At 40.9% G+C, this 25,960-nt stretch overlaps 1 protein-coding gene across 1 annotated transcript in view; it reads left to right on the forward strand.

The window, feature by feature from the left end:
- Positions 1-11,109: 11,109 nt before the first annotated feature.
- The window catches only part of col8a2 (collagen, type VIII, alpha 2), a 91,312-nt gene continuing 76,461 nt past the window's right edge, over positions 11,110-25,960 (forward strand). The window contains exons 1-2 of the mRNA XM_054763638.1: positions 11,110-11,149; positions 14,994-15,113. The gene's annotated coding sequence lies outside the window, so the exon portion shown is untranslated. The remainder of the gene's footprint in view (positions 11,150-14,993; positions 15,114-25,960) is intronic.

Here is a 25,960-nt window from a genome sequence, read left to right on the forward strand (position 1 = left end):
ACGGATAGACCCGAAAAAACAAGTAGCAAATGTTGTGAGTATGAGACAGTTTGTGCTCTGATCTGATTTTAAGCCAACTAGATTTTTCCATGTGGGCCTTTATGGGAAACAAATGGGGAAAAGCACGCAGTGACAATAAACCCCACTGCAGTCTGTGGTTGACCTGCATTTATTAAACATAAAGTTTGGAATTACTAGTTAAAATGTATGTACATGTAAAAAAATGTAATTGAAAAAAAAAACAACACAAAGTTTAGACAATATGGTAAATCAAAACTGTGATAAGTGATTTGTAAGTGTGATCTTTAAGATGAGTTCTTGTCAGTTTTGGGTCTTGCAACACCTAAAAAAAGGTGCAGAATGAAAGCAGTTTGCACTATAATAATAAGAAATATATAATAATAAAAAGTGTAATAATAGCTAAGTAATCAAAGCAACATTAAGCAATAATCATACCTTAACAAAACCAAAACAGTCTGGAGATACGACTGTGCATGTTTTAATGTGAATCACAGTAACAAACCTTAGCACAGTCATCGCACGCAACATTGCACTGTCATATTAGCACCCATGCAAACACAGCAGAGGTACCCACCTATATAAAAAACCTGATACGGAGTTGCTATGGTAATGATTGCAATGCTATTTCATGCTAATTACTAAAAAACTGTTATTTTAAGAGCAAAATTATTACATACCATATTCACCCGAATATAAGACAACCCTGAATATACAACCATTTCTCTTTTTCAAGACCTGCTTTTGCAAAAAAAAAAAGAACAAAGTGAACCTTTTTTTCTCTCACATGCTTAAGCAGAAGTTGGTTGGTGCCACCTGTTGGTTCACACGTCTTATATTGGAGTCCATATGGTGCTATAGCTTTCCAGGTCTGGTGAATTTTTAGTTTCCGTAGAGTTTGGTCTGGTCAGCAGAAAGAGAAGACAGCAGGATTGACAGCACTGTTTAAATGTGAGCGGAGAGCAGAATGTAGTGAGTCAGCAAACAAGTGTTCTTGGTTAGAAGAACAGGCGCTGAATAATGTTACTGGCCAGCGAAGCAGTGTTAGGATGTGGTTCTTCTGGATCATCATGTTGGAGCTTTCATCATTCACCAGGTGTGTACTTGACTCCTAAAGGACACCTTGTTGAATTGTACTGATTTTGACTCGTACCTAACTCAAAGTGCTTAAGGCAGAAGGGGTCAAGAATCATATGGGTTAATTTTTTTTTTTAAGCTAAAGTGTATGGGTTCAAACCCAGCCCTGGAGAGTTTAAAAAAAATCTATTAATGCGTTGTTTTATACTAAAAATAGATTGTCATGCATTTGTATTACTCCAAAACATTGCAACTAACTAAATTCCAATTCGAGTCAAACAGTATAAAAATAGCTTTTAATGGGTCACTTTGGTCCTAATAATGTGGCGACCACAGCTGCCCAGAATTCCTGTTTGTGATTTTGTAAGGTTATGTTGGTAAACGTCCCTTCTTCTCAGTCAGTATTTTGTAACAACCTTCATGCTGTCAGGGCAAGAAGAGCAAGAACCCTATTGATTTTGAATGTGACTGCAAAGGGCCCTTAATGTGTCTGCAAATCCCCCAGAAAGCTGAGCAACAGAAAGCATTGCAAAACAGTAACGAGCCGAGTAAAAATACACCTATTTGGGGTTTCAGCCATCACTTGGTTACTCTAATGCTTTGTTTTTCGTTTCTCCCCTCTCGTCCCTTCCAAGCTTTTTGGATGGTCGCTCTAAGCTGCCTTCACTCTGCTTCCAATTTCCTCCTGCTCTTTTGTTCTCCCTGTTCTCTCCAGGATGTGATGTTCCTCATGATACATCTCCTGATCCTTCATATCTTTTCACCTCATTTTCTCACAATACTTTATTTTTCTCCTTTTTTCGGGGGGTTCCCGAAACCGCAGCCGTTCAAGAGCGGTAGTTTATGTAACAGACGTCGAACTTTCCAGGTTGGAAAAAAGTGTCGTGTATAAGTTTACACTGGCCGACCTTGAGGGCAAACTGCACCTGTCATCATTATTGCGACTACATTAATTCTAATTGAAAAGCATGAATGCGAACATCCTGCTTTGCCCAGGACTAAAATCAAACCAGGCTTCCCTCTCATAGCATAGAACTGCCTAGAGGCTATACACCAGCTGTACTAGACAGGATATTCACAGGCTGACAAAACACACACACACACTTGATTAGTACTTCTATCTACCTGCCAAACCATCAATTTCAACATCGGCTTTATATGTCCTCAATAATTATTATCCGCCCCCATTCCTGCTCTTCCCACACTGTTTGGCGTGATTGGAAAGGGTCTGGATGTCTTATTAGACAGGCCAGACATTTCGGGTCTGTTAGGATGATTTTCCGTGCAATGCTGTCACATTGGAACATGAGATGGCCTCAAATTTGAAAAGTGAACTGGAATTGGTGCAACCATTGTTATTATGTGTCCTGATGCTGTGAGCGAGCCTAAGCCTAAACACAGAAAGTGAACAAACTTATTAATGACGAAATATGATCTAAATATTACATATTCATTCACACATTTAATCATTTTTAGATATCTTGTCAATTCCGGTGTATAAACTGCATGGACTAAATTTAGAGGAAAAAACAGATGTACATATACAGTATAAGCCACACCGGACTATCAGCCGTACATGTCCACGTCATAAAATGACATATTGTGGCGCACAGGCAGCTCTTTGTTTGACAGGAGCCAATCATGAGCTATGAAAAAACACACAACAAGCTTGTCAACCCATTGGAAATTGCAGGAGGTCATTACTCAATATAACAGTCTGACTCACGGTTTCATGTTGCAAAGAACATTAAATTCATCACGTAGCAACTTAACACTCAAAAGGTATACCTAACAAATATACAAACATGTACCAACATGAGTTTAAAATGAAAAAAACAAAACATCTGAAAGTTTTCCCATAATGCTTTTCATCTGATGAAAACGTTTCATTGGAGGACAAGCGGCATAGAAAATTATTGGATGGATGCATGGATGGATGGATGGCGCTGCAATGATGCCTCTGTCCCCCAGAGGGAGCCAGAGGAGCCCAGAGGGGGGCTGACATCATTGCAGCACCCCGGCAGGCACCAATGAATGCTTTGCTCAGGCGAAATGCATTACGGGAAAACTTTAAAAAGTTTTTTTAAACTTGTATTGGTACATGTTTGTAATGACCTCCTGTGATTTCCAGTGGGTTGACAAGCTCGTTGTGAGTGTGCACTGATAGCTCATGATTGGCTCCTGCCAAAGAAAGAGCTCCTGTTTCCTCACTGACTCGTGAGCAGCACAGTATTTAAACGATTAGTAGTAGTTCTGAAGTAAAGGAGATGTCACAAGATTAGAACTTAGCCATAAATTAGCCACACCGCTGTATAAGCCGCAGGGTTCAAAGTTTAAGAAAAAAGTAGCGGCTTATACACTGGAAATTATTGTATATATTTATATACATCTAAAAATGATTAATGATGTGAATGAATGATCAGTAATAGACACAGAGTAGGGTTAGGAGCTTCTTCCTACTCCTCTTCAGACATGTTGAATTCATTCTGCATGTCCGAAGCAAATAAACCATACAATACAACATCTGAGTGGCAGCTGGTAAGACTGTTGACATGCCTTGGTAGGTGCTGCTGTTTTGGTTAGTAAAGTTTGAAGTCTGTGTTTGAATAATAGCCTCTATAACTAAGGTACAACAGTTACCATCTGGTAAGGAGAGTTCTATGAAAGGTACTTATTTGTTTTGATGTGATTAATTGAGACATGGCATCTATTAGAGTGGAGGCCAGGAAATATGTATATTTGTACAATCATGAGAACATTTTGGTTCTGTAGTCAACATTAATTCCACTCCTTGATAGCTAGTGTGTTATTCATTCACCCATTTTTGATTCTCACATGTGTTTTTGTTCAATGGCGTCTCAGCGATTGAGATCTAACACCCTTTTTTTTTTTCAGCCATTCACTTGACAGCCACCCACAATTCTATTCTAAATGTTGTTTTTGGAACAGTGCTGTTGCCAGTTGAAAAAAATCACGAATAGGTGCTAGGATATTATAAACATCAAGTTATTAAGCCATTTATTGTGTCGGATCAACCAGTTATTTCTTTGATGGTTTCACAACCACACATTCAACTCAGTTTTGCCCATTTTACATGAGTGAGTTAAGTGGTTACATGACATTGCCTTGCAGCCTTATCGTATGTCGACAGCTTTTCCTCTCAGCAAAGGTCATTGCAGTATTTCCCATGGGACTCCAATGTATAGATGACTCCATTGTCTAATTTGCATAAATGACCAGGACACATTTGTAAGTAATTTTTATGGACACTGTGGGCATGCCTGTCAACATTGCCATTTGAAAATAAAAAATGGGAGCAATTCCAATTGTTCCCCCGCACGAGTCCCATGACAATGTGTTTATGAGTATACATACGGTGCCTTACTTTAATTCAGTATATGAAATACTCAAATATAAGATCTTGTTATTATTCAGTCATCTAATGAATTAAATTCAATGCCTGCATCTTATATGCATACAAACTGAATATGAATACAAACAATGGCAGTAGACATACTTGCATATAATAAGTGTCAAATCTGCATGTGCAGGTTACCCATAATAGCTAATTTGTTTAGCAGTGAGATGCTATTCACTAAATAAACACACAATATGAGAACATCAATAAAACATCACACACACTAAGGAGGAGCCATTAATGCTTCAAATATATCTCTTAAAGCGTTAGAAAACTGATAGTATCAATTTTATCTGTGGCAGTCCAAATTATTTTCTGGCGGGCTGCCACGATGAATGGGGAAACACTGAATTGTCATAAAAGTGCAACCAGAAGTTATACTCTTCATTTTAACAATAAAACATAAAAAAGTGACGTGTCGTGAACTACCTTTAATATCACTGTCCTTTTTTCAACACTGATGAAATCGCACACGCTAAACATTCAACTTTTACCATTTCCTTGAGGATTAAGTATCATCTTAAGGTTTTATACTGTATTCTCTTGTGACCATGCGTACATCTGCTTCACCTGTGTGCCTCCCTCTGTGATTCCACTGCTCATGCAGCATGAAGGTGCTGAAAGACCCTCTCCGCGGGCCTCATAAAGCACAAACCTTTTTCCAATTAGCTGGCCATGTTGGCTCAGTGGTGCTTATATGTAATGTTAACGAAACCCGCCGCTACTCGTTCCCCAGGAGGACCACAGGGAGAGGAAGAGGGATGAACCTGTCGAAGAGTGTGTGGCATTGTGTCAGGGCGCTCACAGTGCAGCCTTTGACTGTCAGCATCCACATCAGTCAGCCAGCGTAAGAACACTCATGTGGTTCCTATGAGAGATTGAAACGACTGATCTCTGTGGCTGTTTTACAGCAATTTAAAGAATGAGTCCAAATTATTTCTGTCTGTACTGACCCAGACCAGAGGTGTGCATCGTGTCAGCACCGTCATTTGTTATCTTCCTTATACGGCAAAAGTGCCATTCTTTCTTAGTCTATTCCAGGATTGTCCAAAGCAAAAATGGGAAAAAAAAAGAGTAAAGACCAAAGTGCAAACTAATAATACATGTTTTCACCCATTTATTTACTTCTTATTTACCTTTTCATCACTTCTTAGCATATCGACATATGTTGCTTTACAAAATATCCAAACGGCCCTCGCATCCTTGCATTTCTCAGTATGTGGCCCTCCGTGGAAAAGGTTTGGACACCCCTGGTTTATTCTCTTGTTGTCTTTCCAGCTTCCGTCATAAGTGAAATACAGTTAATTTTTTCAATGTGGTTGTAAAAAAAAAAAGTCATTATTTCCTTTTTAGTAATCATTCACACATACTGTAACTGTATTCCCCAAACACAAATCAACCAAAACATTTGTTTTTCTTTTAGCTGGGGGTGACCATGAGGTGGTGTACACATTTGTGGTTTGGTACTTGGTCCGCACTTGTGTGTGATTCACTGGTATTTCTGTCATGGGGTGGTGCACACAAAAGAACATATGCATGAAGTAAAGGGTTGATTGGGCAGCTTTTGCGAAAAAGCGATTGCCCCCTAAATCTAATAACTGGTTGGGCCACCCGTAGCAGCAACAACTGCAATCAAGTGTTTGCGATAACTTGCAATGAGTCTTTCACAGCGCTGTGGAGGAATTTTGGCCCACTCATCTTTGCATAATTGTTGTAATTCAGCCACATTGGAGGGTTTTCCAACATTAACTCTGGAGTGTCCTTATGATTACATAAAGACGGTGAAGAAACAAAAATTAAACTAAATAGTTTTTACAGCGAAAACACAGCTCTCTACTAGTGTATGTATGATAGCTTATGACAAAAATTTATGGAACACTTTTTTGGGAGGGGGCTGTGTCAGCATGTCAATATGTTGAAATATCTCTACAACTATAACATGAATTGCCATGAAATCGGGTACATTTGACATTTATTCTCCTTGCATGAATCATCCGCTGACTTTGGTGCCAAAAATACTGACTGGCCATAAAAGTTGCTTTTGAAGCAACAAGAGGATAGATTCTTGAAAACTACAGCAGTCACGCGCCTTCACGAGGTGAATCACTTTATGACAGCTACAACAAAAACATTCCACATTAACCTTAGTTTGATTTAACCTTTAGTTCCAATTATGCATGATTATTTTGCTTTTTTTTTTTCCCCCCTGGTCTTGGAATCGAAGGAGTCTAGTCTAAAGTCTAAAGTCACTGGTGAACGTTCAAGTCTCAAAGTCATAAAGCAAAGACTGGGAAGAACGTCGGACCTTTGTTTTTGGATATAATATCTGGAAGGCCAAACATTGTGGTTACTCTGTCTGCTCAGCCCAGACATCTATTGATGTTTCCCCAACAAAGTGGTACTGAAAAATGCCATGAATTCGTACCATCCATCCATCCATCCATCCATCCATCCATTTTCTTCCGCTTATCCGGGTCTGGGTCGCGGGGGCAGCAGTCTCAGTAGGGAAGTCCAGACTTCCTGGTCCCCGGCCACCTCTTCCAGTTCCACCGTGAGGACACCAAGGTGTTCCCAGGCCAGCTGTGAGACATGATCCCTCCAGCGTGTTCTAGGTCTTCCCCAGGGCCTTTTCCCAGCTGGGAATTCCTGGAACACCTCACCAGGGAGGCGTCCAGGTGGAGGTGCTGAGTCTCATCCCAGAAACTTTACACTCTGCTGCAAGCCGCCCATATCACTGCAAACTGAATCGTAGTTCTCGGAGGCAACCTCACTTTTGGGTTTTGAGTTTCTCGACTACGACTTCACATGATCAACAAATGACGTTTGTTGTAAAATCATAGGACCTTATGATGAAGCGTGATCACCGCATCTTCATAATAGGCCAGATTTGTGCTTGTCTGACCTTTTTAAATATTCACAACCTGTACAGAAAAAGATGAAAAATGTAGATTTGAATATAGAGTCTGGGGGGAACATGTGGTCATGTTAGAGTCAGAACGTGAACATGGTCACTTAGCATCCCGATGGCGACACCTCCAACGCGAACATGCGTGATCCACAATGTTAGACCTGGTAGTGGGAGCTCAAAGACTGGCCTGTTCTTAGACACAACCCCCTCATTCACACCCACCTCCGGTGCTGCATGGTCTGGTTCAACTTTACAATAAGAAGGTATGGGGTGCGGGGGTGGGGGTATCTTAAAAAACATGGCCTGTCAGGGCTCAACCTTCAAGAAATGTCACCGAGTTGCGACAACACACCTGCCCTGAGCTAACTTTTGACTTGTGGCGCGTGGAAAGGTGGGCCCACGGTGCCAGCAGAGTATTTATGTTATCGTGACATCATCAGGTAAGGGTGATGGAGTGCTGTGTCATGCTTTGTTTGGTTTTCCAGCACTAAGCACATTAGCAGTCATAGCGGCGATGGGAAAACATGTCAAGTGACGATAACTGACTTTGGGGCATGGCTGAAAACCATAGAATAATAACTGGAGAGAGATGTGAGGTGTCACATACGAGTGTGATTATATTTGCTCCCTATGGCGCTCCCCTCCCTTCCTTTACACCTTGGTGAACTATGACCCCTCTGGGCTAACAGTGTTCTCCTTGTGACATACAAGGCTCCTTCTTCTAACACCTTCATACTTAACCTACTGTATCCTGGTAACTGATACACTCTGTGAAATGGCAGGGCCACACCTGGAGGTACATCTATTGGAAGCAGAACGAAATGGTAATGGTTTTGTTTGGAAAATGCCTAACAAGTCACACTGAGAAACATCACATGTTTCAATTCATTCAATACATGTAATTCATGTCCAAAAAGGAGGAGGAAGAAGCACAGCTTATTTAACCTATTAACCGTATTAAAAGGGATAGTTTGGATTTTTTGACATAAATTTGTATGACATCCCCATCAGCAGTGGACTATTTCAACAGTGCCTTACGCCCCCCATTTGGTCCCGCGAGTCCAGTTCTGGTCAGATTTTCATGACGAGGAACGAGGATTTTCATGATGAGGTAGTTCTGCTTAGTTGCTGGGTCATTTAAGTAAAGAGTTTGGCTTCTCAAAACAATATGCGTTCAAAAGAGTACTATATTTGCAGAATAAAAATGCGCCCTCAAAAAAATCAGACCTTACAAATCGCTCTGCGTTACCATCTTGTTTCCGTGTGTTCCACAGCGGAGGCTACGGGATCACTGCGATGCGATGCATAACAGATGGCCGATGCGAGCATAGCAAGTTAGCGAGCTAACCAGTTAGCCTTACTTATTAATTGACTTACTGATTCACTTATTCTAAACTTAAGAAAGTGTTTCAAATGGAGTGGGGTAGAAAGATAAAGTAAAAACCACTTCCACACGTAATGAGAGAAGAACCTTTTTTTCGTTATATCTCAGCCATGGCATGTCGGCTCGGCTCTGCTGGGTTATGGTTATGTAACCTAACATCATGTCTGATAACATTACTGATGCCTAGTGGTCAGAGTACTACATATAACTTGTCTTTCAGTATTTTTGAAAAAACGCAATATAGTGAGGGAGCGATATTCGACCCGCAATATAGCAAGGGATGACTGTAAATGCTTTATATTTGTATTTTTGTTCATTTTGCCATCTTTATACTTGACAACGCTGAATTTATGCCAATAAGATGTAGAATTTACTTAAATATGACCATTTTTTTGAACAAATAATAGGCCAGCAATCATTTCTTAATACAACTGACATGGAGCGAGGTTGCGATGTTCGATGTAGCGAGGAACGACTGTAATTACTACAACAGAAGTATAATAGTATACTTTACTATTACAAATAATAATACTAATAATAGTTAACTTATGCAGTGAGGAAAGAAGAGGAAAAATTTTGTAAAAAGATGTTAAAATAGGGAAAATAAATGTAAATTTAAAATGAATAAATACAGGCGTACGTTTATTCTCTGTCTTTTCGCTTGGGGTGAGTCCTGTGGTGTTTCCTTTTTGATTTGTTTTCATTTACTTTTTTACTGATCTCTTATTTTAAATGTATTATTCTTATTTAATTTACCCATTGAAATAAAGTGGATTGGATTGGATAGGAGTACAGAAATGCAGAGATAGTTGTTTTAGCCCCGAGCTAACTGGATTACACGAAAACTACACAACTAATTTCCATGAAACTTTGGGGACAGGTGGCACATGTGCATAGCAAGAACCCACTGAAATGTGGTACGCATTGGTGTAAAAATGTGCATATGCAAAGTTTTTTTCTCTCGTGATTGTTTGCTCTGAACGAGACTGTCAGCCCCTCCCCCCTGAGTGCAAATGGTTCAGCCTCAGTGAATAGTCTTTGCTTTTTCAATACCCCCCCACCACCACCACCACCACCAACCTCACAAGCCAGACGTTTTCTCTTACAGCTAAGTTAGTAAGTATTGCAAAAAAACGGACTCTGGGGCCAACACAATACATGAGGATTCCTGGCAGGGCAACCAATAAAAATGGGTGATCCAGGGTCGCCATGGCAATGACAGAAACACTGCTCTTTTTATTACAAGCCAGTGTTCCTTCAGAAGGATTTCGAAGCTGTTATTTTAAGCTCCCAGTTACTCTACACTGCCACTGAAAGCCACCCAGCTACTTCAACTTGACAAAATGCCATGCACTGTAATTACTGTGATTAATTATGAAAGTTTTGCACAAGAAAGACACTCGAACGTGCCCGGCAATTAGAAACACGTAAAAAATGATTGCCATCATGAGCAGTAATCACACTGGGAGCAAAAATGAAAGCAAAAAGTTGTTAGTGTAGAGACGAATGATGGATGCTTGACTAGGCAGAGGTCCCAATGTGACCCTGGGATCTTTTTCAACTGTTATATCATCACAATAAAACAGTGTAGAGAGTCAAGGCCTGAGCGTGACCACCAGTCTTTATAGCTATGATGACTATAACAGACCTGTAGAATAATACGACTATAGTGAGTGGTACAAGGAGGGGATGCTTGGATTGGTAAGGAAAGAATGACAGGCGGTGACTCATTCTTGACCATGTCTTTATTGAGTTGTGTACCTCCATTAAAAAATGGTACAGGTCCTAAAAATAGAAACACCCCTGGAAAACAACATCTAATATTTCTTAATCCTATAATTGCGTACTGTATGACACAGTCAAAACCAAAATGATGCCTATTTAAAGAACCGTGCTACTGTTGAGTGAGCTGTTTTCACATGAAAATTACGTAGGAAATCCGACTCGATATTAAATAATGCCAGAATAATGGTAATCTACAAGCATTATCAGGCACTTCTCAGGGCATTCAAGACAAACTGAACAGTCCCGTTGCGATCGATTGAATGCCCTGAGAATACAATGGCCTGGATGAATGAGAACCTGTAATAAAGGTAGTCAATTCTTTTTCATACAAGACCCTTACTTGTACCCTTGTGAGAACAGGCTCCCACATGACAGACAAAAGGATGTTGCTGTTTGTTTCCTCTGTAGGTCACCAAGAGATTGACTAGGGAGGAGAATCATTTCCTGCCCCTGCTGACGTATGTGGTCACCGTAGGAAAAGGAAGTGGAAATACACGTGTTTGACCTTTCAACTGGACTGAGGAAATGTGAATCAACACTAATGGCCAAGCCAGAGCAGGTCAGTCTGGGTCTATCATTTTTTGTCTGTCACTGACAGTCCTGATTCAGTGGACTGACATGGTATATTGGGTTTGCTGGATGGATTTTTCCTAACATTTAATGAAATCAACCAGAACTAGATGTTGCGTGGTTCTTTCATTTCTGAGGACACAAAACCAAACCAAAATTGAAGAAATACTAGTGACGAACATTGGATCTGATATCGTTTTGAAGAACAGAACAATAATTATAAAAAAGTAAAAAAGTTGAGTGGTTGAACATTGGACCTTACGGAATACAAACAAGGGTGCAACCCTAGCCCAAAGACCAACCCCAACTATTTTCCACTGACCATATCTTAGGTTGAATATTTTTCAAAAAGTCAAGAGAATTCTTATTCATAACACTAACATTTTAACTCACCAACAAGCCCTTTTGACAGACTAGTAGTACATAACAATATCAAGGAACACTTACCAATTTGATCTCATCTTGAGTCAAACTTCTATACTAACATAAACTACAAGGTCAAGTTTATTTACACTGCCCATTTTTTCCAAATATTGCTTCTATACCCCAGTTAAGGAACAATAGCCACCAATCTGACCCAGTTTCTCATGCTGTTAAGTAGGGTTGTCACAAGATCTTGTAAGATTAAAAAGTGACAACATTTTCCATGCAGAAAAAAATGTCTTGTGGACGATAATGGTAAATGGTCTTTCACTTGTATCGCACTTTTCCACCTCCAGGGCACTCAAAGCGCTTTGACACTGCTAGCACATTTACCCACTGATAACAGCATCAGGAGCAACTGGGGGTTCAGTATCTTGCCACTTCGGACACTTCGACACAATACATTTTTTCGTCACACAATAACTTGATAATTTTGCCGGTCTCCATATATTGCCATGGGAGATTGGGGGTCGAGAACCACGCTCCTATAATACTTTAAAGCAAAACAAACAACCCCGCATAAGCTAGGACTTTGGCGGCAGGGACAAGCAAAAACCTAAAACAGAGCCATGGTCTTCAGTGTCACCCAGGTGGATGGTTTGGACTGTCCTCCATCATATGATGAAGGTCATCACTTCCCTTTTTCACCTTGTGTAATGTGAGAGATGCTTCAAAAGCCGCAAAAATGTTACACGGCCAGCATAAGGTCGAGGTATCCTCATAAGAGCCTTGTTTTCATTGCGCAATTGTGCTGAAAGGCAAAAAAACAAGTTCAAAATTGATAGTGGACTATCACATTGTGGTGGTGACACATTTACTGCTTAGCTTATCTTTCACACAAAACCACCTAAAGTATTTGTGAAGTCAATGTCCAAAATCATTCGATATAAGCAAACAAAGATGTCCTGCAAATGCATCCCTTTTGCCCACATAAACCAAACCACGTTTGAGGTGAAACGAGAGAAGGCCTTGAGATAGCTGGGACCATGCAGTTCGGAATTGAAAGGAGATATTACAATAGACACAATTTGGACTCATTGTTTAATAGAGGTGCCTCTATTTGTGTGAAAGAAAACCGCAGCCAGAAAGTCATCTGTAAGTCATTCTTTAGCAGTTTATGGCAAGACACCAGGTAATCATCTTTTCAACACGATGCTCCCATCATCATCTTGTGCTTTTCAGCTGCATCATTTTCCCTAATATGCCAAATTACCCTCAAGCTTTTGTTGACACACAGCACTTTTCGACACAAATTTGCCACCGCATAGCAGGCCCACCCTCTTCCTTAAACCCCTCGATCCTATTTCCCCGACTATTATGCTTGCATATTTCAATCGGCAAGGAGCGCGAGTGAGGGGTGGAGGTGGAAGAAGAAGAGCGGGAAGGGAGGGAGGAGAGAGGAATGAAAAACACAAGGTCAATGAGAGAGAGAGAGCGAGAGAGAGAGAGAGAGAGAGAGAGAGAGAGACATTTCTTTCTTTCACACCATGTGTTAGCGTAAGATATTCATTTCCTCTGCGATTCCTCTACCTCCCTCCAGCACTTTGTTTTTCTTCTCCATCACTGTCAGTGTTCGCTGGCGGAGGTGGTCCAGGTCGCATCAAGTCCACTGGATCCCGTTTCTATCCTGGATCCATCCCCTCTCCAAATCGGTTTCCCAAATTGCGCACCGTGCGGAGTGCAGCTGCGGTAACCCGAGAGCTTTGCGTTGTAGTTCTCGGATGCCAAAGCCCATTAAAAAGAGCGTGTTTGACTTCTCTGCTTGATTTTTGTGATTGAACTGATGGGACAATCTTATTTATCAAATAGAATCTCAACAAAAGATTTGGTGATTCATGTGGGATTTGATGTCTACCAACAGAGCCAGCAACATGATTAATCGACTGCACATTAATAGTTTTATAACAAGGAAATAAAATGGCAATTTTGCTCAAATTTTCCTCCCTTCCTCCGTGTTTATCCTTAACTAGTTTGACTGAACTGCACAGTTTGTCTCCTCAGTTATGAGACATTGTTGTCATAAATCTGAAAAGCAAAACCCAACAACAACTGTGGTTGCATTTGTAAATGCAAATTATTGCAGCACATGGAGACAGAATTTATTCCATGTGGCGGAGGACAGTGCCACATGATTCATTTGCACAGAGGGTCTATTTAACTGGTGCATTTTCATTGAAATCATTTTTCACCCCCCTGCTTAACGAGCTGATTTCATCATTGCAGACAATCAGGAAAGGGAAGAGGATGTTTTGGAAATCTTTACTGATCCAAATGGGATCTTTTTTTGAAGTAGCTGGAGCTTGTTATGCAGCTGAGGCCACACAGTTAGTCGTGAATTCAGTCAAGTCACATGGCTGACTTTTATGCAGCCAGCGTAGGGTCACACTGTCTGAGGTAAAAAGTGCACAATTTTATTTTTTTTTTACTTAAGCATAATATAATTACTTTGAAGAAAGTTTACTTGAGTACAATACATGTCTACTAAGACAAATCAAGCCTATGACTTGGGACTTGACTTGACTCGACCTGTCTTGCTTTGACTTGAGACCTCACTTGGGACTTGAGATTAGAGACTTACTTGACACTTGCAAAACACTGACTTGCTCCCACCTCTGCTGCATTGACTATGTACTGGACGGTATTTTTTTTCCGCTTGAAAAAAGTGCGAAAAAGAAGAGTCGTGTTATATTGGGAGTCCAGAGATTTATACTTGAAAACCAACGGCTGGAGCTTTTCTTCCTGGAGAGATGGAGAGATGAAGCCACGAGACCCTCTTGACAAAAGCGGCTCAACCATTGGACAAGTTAGAAAACAACAGAGGAGGAGTTGTGATGCCGAATTTAAGAAAATGGTGATCAATGAGGCAGATGTGGCACGTGTTGGCAGTTAAGGTCCACACGGCAGACATGATTGTTTTTGTTTTGGCACGCCTGAACACTGTGAAGGAAAGTGGAAGTGGGAGGACGACGCTGCCCAATATGTTAGTTAGGGCAAGACACTACACTGCACGAAGGGATTGCTGCGGCCTGCAATATTGCTAGCCACAGGTGATCGGCGTTGAAAGGCATTTATCGGCATATGCCGATCACGTGATTTTTCACCGAAATCGTCCGATACTAACCAGTATCGGAGCGTCCCTAGTACTGACCTCAATCCCTTCCATGTTGCAAGTAACATCAAGTGTCTAGCTACCAAAATTGTTGTTTTTCCCGAGTCAAAGTGAAAGAAAGCACAAGAGCAAAAAATGTCTCCGTCTTCTGCAATGTGTTGCTAATTAGCTGACAGTACCCAGAAGTAGCCTAACGTTCGGTGCCAAGGAGCATGTCGTTAACTACATTAGACTGTGGGGTTAAAGGTTTAGCAAAATAAAAACACTGTCCGCTGTCTTTTCTCACTGTCTTAAAATCCAGTGCCGGATGCCTTGTGGAGGTTGTGTTTGCCGCTCTGTCTGGACAGTTATTCACAGGCCAAAGGAACAAGTTCATCCTCTCGTTGCGGAAAAGAATTGGAGCATGATTGATAATGACCAGGTTAGTTCTAATGCAAAATGTGATCTAATTGGAAAAGGTGTCTCTGTCCCTCTCAAAGTGTGGCATTTTAGAGAGGCTGAGCGATCCGGGAAGGAGAGTAGCAGGTTTTAGGTCCTCCTGGGCCAATTTGGCAGCTAGAGTTACTTCAGCTCATTCTTCCCTCCTTTTTTTTCCACTTGAAAAGGAAAACCCTGGCTCTGCCTCCCTCATGTGCTAAGCTCCATGTGTCAGAGTAAGAATCAAGCTTGGCCTTGGAAAAACCACATACATGAGTGTACCCAGCCTTTAACACGTTTCCCGCTGAGAAACGTACATCGTATCCTCCGCCCCCGCATACAACCTGTATACCGTGTCTCTCTTGGTTTGCCTTCACTCATTCATTCATGTTTTTCTTTGGTTTCACCAAGTTTAACATTCTTTCTTTTCTTGCTTCACACAAACATGTCAGTGGTAATTCATGTTGATAGTGTCCTTTTGTCCAAATATTTCCACTGTAACTTAAACCGGGAAATCAATGGTAAATCCGCATAATCGAGCTGTTTGCTGAGGCTGCAACAAAGTCCCGCTTCCCTAGTTGGGAGGCGATCTGTTTAAATATACACCTGTTCTTCTGTTTGGAGTGGGTTGAAGCTCTGGGCTCACCCACTGCTCACACCTGATGGGAGCAGATAGCTTCGTTTTGCTTAAACTGCATTGTTGCTATGCATTTGTGTGTAGATAGGGATTTTGTGGGTCATCTGGCTGTATTACATATGAACCAAACTATACAAAAATACCATAAAACATTATGGTTGTCAGCGTGTATGTGTATCAGCGTGGTTGATTAGTGCTTCGGTTTCAAGGTATCATTAGGTCTGCATGTGGTGCGCATTGCATTCAACATGTGCAGCTTTTTTTTCCATGTAAAAAAACAATGTTATGTATTTTTTATGGTAGTTATGCTTAACAGGAACTCGGCCTTATGGGACCTTTTGTTTTGTGCTCAGTAAATTGTGATCTCTGTTAAAGATGTGTGCTATCAGTTATCATCTCAGTGAAATATTAGGTGGGGAAATGTGCAATGTGGTCCAAAAGCACATTTCAGGACATAGCCTACACTATCTCACCAAAGGGAGAACTGCACGGGTTGTTGCTGGAATCCTCTTCCACTCCTCCATGATGACGTCATACACTGGTGGAGCTGGTAGATGTTAGACACCTTCCGCTTGAAGACGTCTCACATGTCTTCCTCAGCAAGACACATGCCATCGTGGAGGTGTGTTTGGACCCCTTATCATGTTGAAAAAAGTGCAATGCAGCCCAGTTTCCAAGGGAGGGGATCTTGCTCTTCTTCAGAATGTCAAGTAGCCACAGCTACCTAGTGGCAACAGCTCCGGACCATGATGCAACCACCACCATGCTTGACTGTAGGCAAAAGGATCTTGGTACCCACCAGTGTTATTTTCTTCCGCTTATCCAGGTCCGGGTCATGGGGGCAGCAGCCTCCGAAGGGAGATTAGTCCCTCCAGCGTGTCCTAGGTCTACCCTAGGGCCTCCTCCTGGCTGGGCATGCCTGGAACACGTCACCAGGAAGGCTTCCAAGAGGCATCCAGGCTAGATGCCCAAGCCACCTCCACTGTCTCCTCTCAATATGAAGGAGCAGCGGCAATACTCGGAACACCTCCTGCATGACCGTGCTTCTCACCCTCTGGGGTGAATCCAGCCACCCTACGAAGGAAGCTAATTTTGGCCACTTGTATCGGCAATCTCCTTTTTTTGGTTACGACCCAAAGCTCATGACCAAAGGTGAGAGTAGGAACATACTGTAGATGAACCGGCAAATAGAAAGCTCTCTCTTCACCACGATGGCCGGTAGAGCGCCCACATTACTGCCCAGTTTCGTCCACTGTAATGCTTAAAAGGACCAAAGTACGGCAAAATACTGTAGGTATTACATGTTATCATGAATGTACCTGTTACTACATGGTTACAGCATGTTTAGAAAACCATAAAACCTTGTTGGAGGATTTTGGAGGTGTTTTAGTAGCGGTCTTTGTAGGCGGCATAGGTGTGTCCCATTACATGCAGTAACTTTTTATCTGTTTTTACATCTTTAGAATGCACAGAAAAGAGGAAGACATGCGTGTTCATGTTTCCTTTAATTCCACTTCCTGTAATTCAAATCAAATTCCAATTCAGCATCCTGTGGGGTTGAGCCAGTTCTATTAAAATTCCAGTTCTTGAAATGATTTGATTGTAAAGCATATCCAAGTTTCATTTGTGTCGTATTTCCCCTTGAGAAGATAAGAAACATGGGTGATGAAATGTGAGGGGTGTATTCACTTTTGTGAGATATTGTGCATCGTGTTAGGAGGACTTGTATGCCTGTTAGTTTTTCAAGCAGCGCTAAGCTGCATATTTTTTAAACAAAATGTACCTTTTAATCACGACGTCAGCACAGATCTGACACTTTGCAAAACACACTTGCACACTCAGATATACAAATATAGTCATAGGTATGTTACAGCAATAGTATGATACAGATACACACACGGCACAGCCTGTTCTCATCTACAGGCCCATACCGGCCCACAGATGTTCCCTCTCAGGGGATATCCAGGATTTGGACAGTGTTTTGAAGCGTCGGGCCAATGACGCGCTCCAAAGCCCTGGAGATTTCAGTGGCGGCCCCTGAAAAAGAGTTTTGCCCTGCCCTGCTTGCTGAACTCCACAGAGATCCCGAGCTGGTGCTGACCATGGTATCTATTTATGAAGCATAGAGTTTATTACAACTTTATTACCACAAACCAACTTAACCTCAGACTTTTTGCTGCCCTTTGTGAGTTGTTCCCATGCCTTTTAGTCAAGCATAGATGCTTTGTGACAGCCCTCTGTGCCTGATTTATCTCGGAATTCCTGGTCAGACCGAGTATTGAGTATGAACATGTGTGCTGATTGACACTACTGATGACAATTGTTTAAAATTTTACTCTTGAGGTGGTGACAAAGAGACATACTGGTTTGACCTTTTACCACAGATACCATGGCGAACTTATGTCAAATATTAGTTGAAATAAGTACAGTTTTGCTTGAGTATAGAAAAGAAACCTCAATGGATGTGGTGGGGTGAGGGCGTACTGATTTCATGCAGATAGTCTGCAGACATTTCTCATGTAATTATGTTTTCTACAGAATGTACCAAATGCTTTATACCCTATTGACCCTATTTTCAAATTCTGATGCTTTGTAGAAAGATGTGTGACCTGTATGCTGCAAGGTGGGGCAGCTCTTTGCTCTTCAGGGGGTTATTTTTATATTCTAAGAGTGCAATTTTGGGTTTCTTTAGTTGAAATTCTTGCAACATTTTATGTAAATTAAGATTGATATATAGTAAGGGTGTCACAAGACCTCGTGCGATTAAAACGTGAAAATTAAAAGATTTCTCGTTCAGAAAAAAAATGTCCCTTGGGCACTAGGCCTGGGATGATAATAAATAAATTAATAAATCACACGATAAATGACAATGAACTTGATCAGTTTGCTGGCCTCAATATATTGCCATGTCCATGCATGTCTGTTTTCCTCATCTCTCGCCTCCAAACAGGCAGGAAGAGAGTTCACTCTGTGCATTGGTTTGTTTGTTCCAAAGAACAACGGCATGAATGGAGTGAGCCCTTTTGTCAGTCATCCAGTCTCTTTGTCTCGGTGGGTAGAGGCGAGGCTGCTAGCATACACACAGAGTGCAGAAGGGTGTAACGTAGTAGAAATTAAACTAGTAGATTGCAATATTGTCAATATTTTTATTTTTTATTTTTTCATTCTAGTTTTTTTTTAAGTAATATTAAAATCTCATCTTGTGTTGTTCTCATAGACTCAATCTCCCCTAACATATACTGTATGTGAGGACAACTGCTGCATTTTAAGTGCAGTGGCACCTCGGTTAGCGTGTTTTTCAGTTAACATAAAAAATGTATGCCATAATGTTGCCTCGGTTTGTGGGCATTCTTCAGTTTGCGTACAATGTGGCACGCGTCTTGTCAGGTTGTCATAAAACGTCCTTTTTATTAGCATCCTATTAGCTAGCTTACTGTCACGAGCTGGTTTAGGCTGTCGAGTACTTGATTTTCATTCATCTTTTATTTGCATTTCTAGACATGTCTAATTGTTTTCTGCATGTAAAACTGTAATTGTAAAACTACAAAAAGATGTTTTGTGTTAACATTTTTGGCTTTCTAGAGTCGGACCTTCTGGAATGAATTCTTGACGCAAACCAAGGTTCCAGTGTATTCTTGTAATAGATTTTCCATATGGTGAATAAAAAATTCTAACCTTGTACAGTGGAACCTCGGTTAGCGCCCACCTCGGTTAGCGTGTTTTTTGGCTAACGTTAAAAATACGTACATTTTCCGGTTAGCGTGCAACATGGTGTGCATCTTGTTGTGTTATTAATACATTGAGTCCAACCGTGTTCTTAATGTATTTTTATCACAAAACATCCTCGTTAGCATTGTTAGCTTGCTAACAAGCCAACTATGCCACCTGTCTATGATCTATTCAGTGGTTGACTCTCAACACAAAGGTTTACAATTGTAGTTTTACATGCATAAATGCATATAACTGATGAATGAAAGGGATAAATGAACATTTAAGTTTTTATTTTAACCCTCAATGAAGACGTGACTGTTCCCAAAGACATGACGTGGGCGCTATTTCTTGAATTCAATAGTGTTCATCACCTTCTTTATCAAAATGTTGGCACTTGAAGCTTTCTTTGGATTACTGGCTTATTAGCCATTTTGGGTTACTGAGGTGATAAAAATGATTGAATTCAAGAAATAACTCATGACAAAACAGGAAGGTGGTGTTGAAGAGGAAGGTTCTGATCTCGCTGCCACATTGTGTCTTTGGGAATAAGTCAAAAATGATGTCTTCAATGAAGGTACAAGTAACCTTAAATGCTCATTCATCATTTATGTGTATTTATATGCATTTCAAATGTTTTTTTAAATTAGGTTTACTTTATTTATGATGGGAAGACGGATTATGTTCGCATCCATCTTGGTAAGAGTCGAACCTTCTGGAACCAATTATTGACGCTAACCAAGGTTCTACTGTGCATGCTTTCTGGTAACAACAAACGAAAAACATATAGACATCCTACCAGAGCACTCTTTCCAGTCTGTCCAACTGCTTTGACTTGAAGAAGCATGCTTTTTTAAATGTAAATATAACCATTTCCATACTGGATCAAGGCAAAAATAAGACATCATTGTCAAACTGCGGCTCTGCCTCACTGTGCCAAACTGTCAGCTCAGGCTTGATTATTTATATAAGAAGCAGCAATTCATGTCACTTTCTGGATGGAGGAGCGCTAGAAATATGCAAAGTCTCTTTGGCAGCAGGCATATTTAGAATAATGTTGCACCTTTTTATGTGGACTGTGATGACCAAGGGGCATTTACTGTAGTTGCCCCCGAGCCTGTAAGGTTGTGTAACTTTCTTATGTAACACTGCAGAGGAAGAATGTACACAGCTTTGAGGACTGGATCCGTACCCTAAGTTTCAAGATGTTTCCATTTTGAACCCCTTTCTGGAAACACGAGACTCTGGCCAAGGCTTGTTTTGCAACAAGCACACACAAGAGTGGGAGTTAAAACATGCAAGCGTGTTTTTCCTTTTCTGTTGTACAAAATGGCGAGGAAACATTTCAACCAGCTCACATGGTAAAAGCGATGAAGATATCACATTCATATCATGATAATTTAGCAAGAAACCATAGAAAAAATGGATGTCTTGTTCCAATTAATCACCTGGTGCATGATACACTTCAACCACAACACACATTTATTCCAATTAGAACAAGCTTTTGAACAAAATAAGAGCTAATACTTTAGTTGAGCGCTTATTAAAATCTAGTTATACTTTGATGCGCTTGAAAACCCCGTCACTTTTTGTCTTAACGTGCTGTATATTAAACAGTCCAGTTGGCCTGCTATAATAATGACATTAGCAGTAATAGGCACAGTCCCATCATATATGACTTAGAGTCGACCAAATGTCAAACACACTCAATGTTACGAGTGAATTAGCTACATAAGCATGACAAAATGTGATGTGAGCGTCTAGACACAACAATGCCTTCACAGCTGAGACCTGTGGCACGTTTGATCCGACCGAGATGATTTCCTTTCTTGTTTCTGCCGTTCTGAAATTTTCCACTGAGTCGACAGAGAGCGTCACCGTCTCTGGTGCTCGTGTGCGCTTTAAAAAGGATGAGGTCGGGATTCACTGAGGTTTCAAATGGGAAACAGACCAGCGGGGGCTCTTCCAGGAGTGATTATGTGGGATAGTGAGGTCCGTCCAAATGTGTAAGGCGTCTCTGCCCAGACCCGCTAAAGGATGCTTGAGGACTTTGTACCTGCGTCTCTAAATGTTCTTCTGGAATGCCCACATTCGTAATTATCATCACTATATGCCAAGACATGCAGGCAAAATATCAAAAAGCTGTAGCGTGAAGGTTGTTTTATTAAAAATTTGAGAATACTGGCAGTACGATACCTGCTATTTTCTATCAATTGTCATAATTACTGAGTTGCTCCCTGAGATATTTCCTGGCATAGCCTTTATTCTGGCTAATATAACTTCCTGTCTTTGTCCACATTATGCTGGTGGTCCTCGTCTGGACTTCTGGTGTCTCCTTTTGCTTTGACTTCTCTGGAATTTTGAAAACATTTTGTTTATTTTGTGGATCAGAAGCGGGGCGGTAACGGTCTGAGTGCTTAGGGGTCAATACCCTATTAGGATCAAATTAATCTTTGTGTGACGAGTTCAAGATGATATCATTATTCGACTATTTATTAAGACATGAACACAAGTATGGAATTTCATATAATTTATTCCAGGATAATTTGTTTGGGTTTTAGTTTGTCCTCATAATAAATAATCTGACTCATCTAAATGGCACCATGTTTATTAACTGTACAGGCACTGTCCAATTGTACAAGTGTAAAAATATTACCGTGTATGCGACAATAAGATGGTATTTTCCCCCCAGAAAGATGGTATTCCCCCACCCCCCCCACCCCACTGGGGCTGGCACCAATTCTCAGCGATGGAAAACATTTGGAGATTTACTTAAGCTTACACACACTGAAAAAAGAATTTAACCTCTATTCAGAAGTAGAATGGGATCCTGCTTCACATTTCTTCTTCCGTCCCGGTTAGGAAAAAAAAAGGCTAGCAACAAAACACCAAACAAAAAGCACACCTGTGCACACTTCTTTTACAATATGCTGACAAATTGCATGACTTTGTCTATGACGGAGACTACAGTGGTGTATTTTTTTTCCCCAAATTCTAAAAACTAAATTACGAATTGTATGTTTGACTTTAGATGTTCCGCTGTCAGTGTAGCGTCCACTTGGGCTTGAATGTGCAGACTTTTCAACAAAGAATATGTTTGCATTGACTATTTGATGCCAAACAAAAGTCCCATAAGGTTTCGGCACGATGATGACAGTAATAAATCAACCTGGAACGTGCGAGTGTTCCTATTGCATGCTAACTGAATACAGCCAATCACAGCAAGTTCTCACAGGCTTCTCTTTTGCGGACCATCACGGCATTGAGTTATAATCTGAACCGCATGTCCGAGTCCTGGTTCCACTTGCTACCATCCACATTCCTTCCTTTTTTCATTTCAGCATCCACTCACTTTTGTGTGCCTCAACCTGCAGGCTGTTTTAGGGAATATTTCCTTCATCCTCTGTTTGATCATATAGTATCCGACTTATATAACCTGCTTGGATATAATGTTTAACGCTCACCTATCCCACTGGAATCCTGCAGTGTCTATGAAGTTTGTGAGGACATGTATTCATGTACAGTATGCTGTGTACTGCCTGTGTCCATGACTTGCACATCTGCACCACAGGTGAGTGCTCCTTCAGGCAAGTTGCATGTACGCTATTTACAATAAAGCAGGCCTGAAAGTGTTTGGGAAGCGAATCAATGGCTGTCTTTCATGTGTCAACCTTGCACAATCATAATAGCAGCGCTCGCATGCATTTAAAGTCCAGTGTTGAACTCCATCACCCCTGTGTGTATGACGCTTCCATTCTCGTTTAGTTTGTTTTCAGCTCCTGGATCAGCAGCAGAGGATGATTAATAGTCATAGTAGCCCGAAAACAAGGCATTGGGGCCGAGCCATGCGTGCTTTATGCTTGTGTGTTTGTACTTGTACTCCTGCATACACACAACATCAAGCTTCTGTTTCAGTCTCACACAAAGCATGTGAACTGATGAAAGTCCAAGAACAGTTCTCTCACTTTTATAGACCCTGGCAGAGGTTTTTATTGATTGTATACCTTTACATGTCAGTGGATATACAGTATAAATGGCCTGCAGCTTTTGCACAGGATTTACACATTTCTCCAACCAATTGTTACTTCTACCACAAGGGGAGCTGCTGCTCTAGAGAGGGAGACATTAGATGTTAACGGTGCTAAGGAGGATATCAGTGTGTGTGTGTGTGTGTTTTCCCCCTCAAATAGAGATCTCCCTTTTCCCTCAGGAGAAAAGGGTAAAAGTTGTAGTTACGTTAGTTCTGGGGTGTCCAAAGTGCGGCCCAGGGACCATTTGCAGCCGACCGCAGTTTTTTTATTGTAAGTAAGATGAACACAACTGAAACACGGTCGCTGTCGGCAAGTGGGCCTCTCACACAAAAAGTAAAAAAAGACAAAGACTCCGTCGATGTTGACAGTTGTCCAAACCCTCAATTCAGTTCCTTTAGAGCTGAAGTGAGCTGAAGTCAGTTTAACTATCTGTGTAAAAATTGTACTTTGCTTATGTCACAAGCAAGCGTGTTACTGTGGCTATGCAATGTATCAAAACCACCTCAAATACAATATATGCACAACACCTCACTAATATTACTCCTGTCATGAACAACTCCTGTCCTGTGCATACAGAAAACCTTCCACGTGTCAAACTGTGAATTACACACCAAAAAAAAAAAAAGGAATCCCTTGAACAACAAAACAAGGTCATAAAAGCAAGCAACTATAAATTCTTGGTGTCTTCTCACCACTTGAGGAGGCGTGACTGAATGTTTGTGTTTCCTTAGGTATCGACTTTGCTCTCATGAGTGAGATGAGATGAGAACAGGGAGAGTTACCATGAGAACAGAACAGAGACTACAATAAAAGGAGGAGGATGATGTAGTGGGATCACCATCAGAGCTCTCACTGCTTTGATATACTTCACTCCCTCCTGTGAACATGTCCATGCTGTCTTTATTGATCTCGGAGGTGACGTTAGTGACACATTACGGCATTATTTTATTGTCGGGTTTCTTGCACAGGCTTGGGCGATTGTAAAGACCAGACCACACGCACACCAGCACACGACCGGTCTGTACACCAACGAGGACGTGATTTATGACTACTGCTCACATTTGTGGTCAGTGATGAAGTCATTTTATAATGGTAGAGCTTGAACAACTGCAGAGTGCATTGGCACAAAAATGTAATCGGAAATCGTACATGTTTGTAAAATGAAGCATGATATGGTCTACAGCAGGGATCTCAGGCGAACACTGGAGGTAGTCTGGGTGAGGCTAGTCCGCTCAAGTAGTCCACAAAAAGGGTTTCAAGTATAAAAAATAAATAAAAATAAAACATTCATTCATTTTCTGTGCCGCTTGTCCTCACCAGGGTTGCGTAAAAATAAAACAAAAATATAAAAATGATATATTGTAGTGTTGCTGGGAGTGCTTCCAGCTTCCCAGCATGCCTTGCGGCACCTGTTTAGAGTTAACAGTGTTGTAGAAGTAGTAGTTGTTGTCCAATGTGTGTTTACTTACCTGTTACATGTTGCGATGTCATTTTTGTTTTTGCACCGTGATTGTGTTCTGTCTCGTGACACCCCCCCCCCCCCCCCACACACACACACACACACACACACAATCATTTTACAGTGTGACAAGCTCACTTGTTGTCTATTGCTTGCCCAATTAAAAGCCTCCTCCTTTGAGTAAGCTAAAGTTCCTCTGACCATCACTGGTGGGACTCAAGGTCTCGGGCCACACTAACACAAAATTTTGATGTCAAGTAGGGGGCCACAACAATGTGAGACCCCTGATCTACATTATGTGTGCACAAACTAGTGATGGTAATTTCGACTCTTTTTAGAGAGCCGGCTCTTTTGGCTCCCAAGTAGCTCCTCAGACTTTTTTGTTGTCTTCAATTAATTTATGACCAAATTATGTGTACTGTGTAAAATGAATTACCAGTGTAAAAAAACATGACATCAAATGCTTATAGTTAAATGGATTTATTTCAACCTCAATGAACCATAATGAAACATAATATGTTATTTTATAAAAACAAAGACCCATCTCAATAGACAAATTAGGTGAAAATACCTAGGTCAAATCTCACCACAAAGAGCACCACAGCGTGTTTAACCCGAAGCCCCTCCCCCTGCTCAGTGTGGACACAGCGACGCTGCCACACATCTTGACCAATGACATTCGCCTTTAACCAAAAAAAAAAAAGACGTGGAAAAATAATCGGCTCCAAATTGGCTCCCAGCGACTCGAACCGGCTCCTGTCGTTCATTTCAAAGAGCCGGCTCTTAGAGCCGATTCATTCGCGACCGACACATCATGAACATAAACACTTGAAATGAAAAAGTCCTGTCAAAACATGCTGCACACACAAAGGCAAATATGAAGACACAATATTGTACATAATTTTAACTGATTTTTACATTTTAAAAAGTCTTTTAATACAAAAAAACATGTAAAATAAATACAAATAATAAAATATAAATAACATAATAAAAAAATAAATATTTTAAACAAATGT

This window comes from Dunckerocampus dactyliophorus, chromosome 20, assembly GCF_027744805.1.
Source record: "Dunckerocampus dactyliophorus isolate RoL2022-P2 chromosome 20, RoL_Ddac_1.1, whole genome shotgun sequence".
In the NCBI taxonomy this organism is placed as follows: domain Eukaryota; kingdom Metazoa; phylum Chordata; class Actinopteri; order Syngnathiformes; family Syngnathidae; genus Dunckerocampus; species Dunckerocampus dactyliophorus.